Source organism: Austrofundulus limnaeus, unplaced genomic scaffold (genome assembly GCF_001266775.1).
Source record: "Austrofundulus limnaeus strain Quisiro unplaced genomic scaffold, Austrofundulus_limnaeus-1.0 Scaffold495, whole genome shotgun sequence".
In the NCBI taxonomy this organism is placed as follows: Eukaryota; Metazoa; Chordata; class Actinopteri; order Cyprinodontiformes; family Rivulidae; genus Austrofundulus; species Austrofundulus limnaeus.
In genome coordinates, this window is record NW_013952897.1 from 92146 (window position 1) to 97175 (window position 5030).

A 5030-nucleotide genomic window follows, 5' to 3' on the forward strand; every position below is an offset into this window, starting at 1 on the left:
GAGCCCGTGTGTGCGTCCTCAGAGCCCGTGTGTGCGTCCTCAGAGCCCGTGCGTGCGTCCTCAGAGCCCGTGTGTGCGTCCTCAGAGCCCGTGTGTGCGTCCTCAGAGCCCGTGTGTGCGGGCGTCCTCAGAGCCCGTGTGTGCGGGCGTCCTCAGAGCCCGTGTGTGCGGGCGTCCTCAGAGCCCGTGCGTGCATCCTCAGAGCCCGTGTGTGCGTCGAGCCCGTGTGTGCGTCCTCAGAGCCCGTGTGTCCGGGCGGCGGCCTGCTGGGAGAAGATTTAAAGTATTTCAGAGTTTATCGGACAGATGTGAAAAGCAGCGTGACTTTTTCACTTTTATAATAATGTGAACTCTGTGTGTGCACGTGTGTGTGTCTGTGTGTGTGTGTGTGATCAGTGTTACATTTCCACTCACAGCTTTGTTTTGCACCTTTAGGCTGAGCAGGGTTCTGGGTCACGAGGACCATCTGATCAGTTTTTATGTGTTCTTATAGCGACATGTGTGAATAATCAGGACTCTGCTGTGACTCTGGAGCCACTCGTCTCTTTTCTATATTTATATATTCTCTTGTTGATCATGTGATCCTGGCCTTTCGCAGGGAAATGTTTGAGTTTTGTTTGTTTCCTGTTTGTTCCACTGACTGGTAACGGTGCTGCGTCCTCATCACTGCTCCTCCACKTCTCTGGAAACCACCTTTGTAATGTGACAAAAAAGATAAATAATAAAGAAAACCCTCCTGTCTTATGAACGTAGTCATTTCTGTCTCAAACTAAAGAAATTACATTTCCTGTGAAGATGAGTGTGAACGCTTATTGCTGAAAACCTCAGCTGAAAATGTTTTATATCAAAACTAAATGACTTCAATTTGAAACGTTGACAAAAGGTATTTGAAAAAAAAAAAGAATAGCAGAAAGAAGCAAAACTATGGATAAAATATCAGGAAAAAAAGATAAAATATGCTTAAAAGACACTAAAGGTAGCAGACATGATTGGAAATTCACACAGATTGTGAAAAGAATGTAAAAATGTCAAATTAGCAGGAAAAACAAAACATAAAAAGTTCGTTGTAAAATAGCTAAAACAGCTGTCGTGCAGTAAAACAGCTGAAATAGCCACCAAAGTGTGAATTAAGCCTAAAAACAAGCTAATTCAGCTAATAACAGCTAAACAGCTGAAAGTGCAGCAAAAAGCTRAATATGGCAGAATGCAGCTGCAAGAAGCAAAACTATAGATAAAATAGAGAAAAGCTACAATTAGCAATAAATAAATAAAAAGCTAAAGGTGGCAGACAAAATTAGAAATTTGCACCCAGACGGTGAAAGGAGTGAAAAAAAAATAAAATAAAATTTGCATAAAAAATTAAAAACAGAAAAGTGATAATTGGTTGTAAAATAGCTAAAGCAGCCAAAATGTGCAATAAAACAGCTAAAATGTAGCTGTGAAATCTTAAGCACAAGAAACCATAAGGAACACAAGTTTGCTGAACCAAGCTGAAAGAAAAAAAACATGTAAATTTAGCCTAAAAAGCTAACTTTAGCTAATAACAGCTGAACATTAGCTATAATTGCAGCAAATAACTGAATATAGCAGGAAGCAACTGTAAGAAGCAGAAACAGCTCAAATTAGCAGAAAGAGGCACAAAAAGGTAGAAAATAGAACTAAAGTGAAGATAGCTGAAAAGAAGCTAAAATAATCAAAAAAAAAAAAAAGCTAAAATCAGCACAAAGAAGTTAAAAAAGAGCAGAACCAGAACAGAAGGTTCTGTAAATATTTAGAAACATTTTAAGGACGTTGAAAACAGCTACATTCATTTTCAACGGGGAAAAAAAATGGCTAAAAAGGTGAAATAGCTGAAAAAGTATAAAAAGCTGAAATACCAAAAATCATAGCTGGAATGTCCTGCAGGAGCTGAACGTTTTGATGTACGAATTGTTGAAAAAGCACAAAAAAAGTGTAACGAGAAAACCGTATGGAAGAAGATGTCAATAAAATAAAATAAAAAAAACAAAAAATAATCTGTAATTTCACACGACCTGATAAAATGTACAACTTTAAAATGAAAAACTTTAAATCTGAACGTCTGAAGAAAGAAAAACACAGAAAAGAAAAGAACTGGGATTTTTATTAGACACTAAAAATCACAGAGACAGAAGTTTTAGGGTTGAACAGCACAAATAAAAGTTATGTATCTATTCCAGGACAAACACTCCTTTATGCTGAACTTTGTTTTTTTTTTACACTCTGAAACAATCTGTTGGTGTTGCCATGAATACAATGGTTACAGGTCTGTTGCAACGTCCAAAATAAGACATGAAATATTATCATATGTGTAATTTACAGGTCGGGATGCAGGTTTGAAACCCAGCTGGGATGAAATCTTTCCACTGCTGAGACTGAGGGGAACAGTCAGTGAATTCAAGGCACTGGACTCAGATTTATGGTCAACATTTCCAGGTGAGGTAGTGAAATCACTCGACAGTGAGGTACGTTTGGGATATCGTGGATTAAATATTGGCTTATTCCTATTTTCTCTATGGTACAGTTTACATTTTAAAAAAAGATGCTCTAGAGACTTGGGAGGCATCAAACCCTGTTCACACTCTGTGCAGTCGCGAAGCCGACAGAAAGCCACTWCTAAAGCGCGTCAGTGACGTTAGCCTGTGCTTACAAATCATTTCACTTCACACACACCTTTGGATCGAGTCAAAGTTTCATCAAGTCCAAGACCGGAACGCCCCATTTGGTTTTTTTATGTTTCGTCCTCAAAGTTCAGAGCAAAAATATCTAAAAACTTTTATATTTTTAACCTTTAAAAGAACAAAAACACTGGTTAAAATCAACTGGTGGTGAAATCTATGGAAGTCCAAAGATGCCAAATTTAAAAAAAGGTCAAGTAGCAACAGCAAAACTGGTAAAAAAATTACCTTATTTATCCATGTATAATACAATCATCATTTTTTGAGCTTCCAAAGCACAAATAAGTCTAATAATCAATAAACTGTGTATAATACTACCCCAACTTTATGCATATTTTAAGTGTTAAATTTCTAGTATTATACATGAATAAATACAGTAATGTCTTTTGTTTACATTAATATCTGGAGAAATAAAAACATTTCAATGCATAATTGAGATCTTTGTTCACACAACTTTAAAAATGTCAACATAAAACAAAAMCTAATTTCGTCACACAAGCATTTCTACGAAATCAAATTTAAATTAAAAAATTGGCAAAATTAAGTAAATTTCTGAGCAATGTTGGAGATTTCCTGACGAATCAAATAACTTTGGCTTGATTTAAATATCTGCACTGATGTGGGGTGAAAATATAATTTTGACAGCTTTTGACTTCCATACMTCAAAACAGAAATATCAGTTCCTGTTCTGAGCGTTCCCGTCTTGGACTGATTGTAAACATCTAAGCTGCTAACATTTAGGGGATTCCACTGTGAGCTTTTTTTTTTTAAAAATAAAGATAAAAATAAAAAAGCTTCTCAGTGTTCATCACTCGGGTTCAGGGACTCGCTACAACTGCATGAACTAATCACTCATTCATTCACAAAAAGCAGCAGAAAGAACCAGCCATAGATTTCCCTTCCGTCATTGTAACATCAACCCAGCAAGTCAAGAAAAGCTGCCCGGAAAAATAAAAATAAAATAAAGATGATTACCTGACAGGAAGTTAATGTGCCAAGGAACAAGAATTTTAGGAGCCAAATTAATTATTTAAAAAAAGGTGCGAACAATACATTCTTTAACCTGGACTGCTTTTCTTTTAATTTGAACGAGTATGGAAGCCTGCAGGTGACACAAACAGGAGCGATAATCATAAAAACCACGATGTAAAGAGAACAATAATGCCCACAACGTTTTGGGTGCTGCTGATTTACTACAAAATACAAAATACCACTATATGTGCATCTGCTTTGCTCTTTTACTTATAAACTGTTTAATAACTCTCTGGACCTGTTAACGCCTGTTAAAATACATCATCGTGTAAGAAAAATACTGTACAAAACAGAACAACTTTCTACAAACATTTCTCTGGTTACCAGTAAAATCAGCTGTGAAGTGGATCGTTTGGTCTGCAGTGAACAAACTGATCGTGTTAACCACAGTATCGGACAACACCAGCCAACTTCCTGTTTTGTTTTTTTCTAATAACATCTTTTTACAATCGTTCAGCCATCTTTACAAAAAAACAAAAGAAGGCAAACACAGCGACAGAGAGAGAAACTACAGACTCATCGTGCTAAATTCAACAGAAATGATCAACAACGCTGCAGAAAAAAAGAAAAATAGCTTTTCCATCTGTGACAGAAACCATGCTGAAATCTGAAAAACAAACAAACAAACAAACAAACAAACAAACAGAGGCTAAACAAGTTTTCAGAGTAGTATCAATACTAACAATTATATCAACATAATACATGTATGTTTATTTAAAAATAACAATCATCCATCTGAAAAATAAAATAAAACAGAGATAAATACGAGGCGGAGGAATTTCGAAGCGTGGGGGTCAGATTGTGAGACGCTCGTTAGTGCAGAGGTCAGCTGACCTGTTAACGAGGACTGGGGGGGGGGGGTCAAGCTCAAAATTATTGCTTGAGTTTTAAAAGAACAACAACTTAAAATAAGGATAAAAGAGGGCAAATCTACGCCTCGTTTGCACAGGAGAAACAAATTCATGTGCTATCAAAAATGCAAAATCAGAGCCTCAAAGTGAAAGATGACGAATAAAAAGCTGAAAATCTTAGTTTGAAGCAGATTTATGGACAGACAGGAGGAAACAGTTTTTAGTTCTGATCTCACGTAGAAAACTGATTTGAACAAACAGCATGTTTTTTTAATAATGGAAGTGGGGGGGGGTCGTGGGGGGATTGGTTCTGTTGGGTCGGCTCATAACTCCTCACAGTACATTAAAGAAGGAAGTATGCATGTGTAAATATATATTTATCTGTGTTTATATATGAAAATAAAGAAGGAACAGATGAAATGAAGCTGATAGACGTCATGAGAACCAGAAC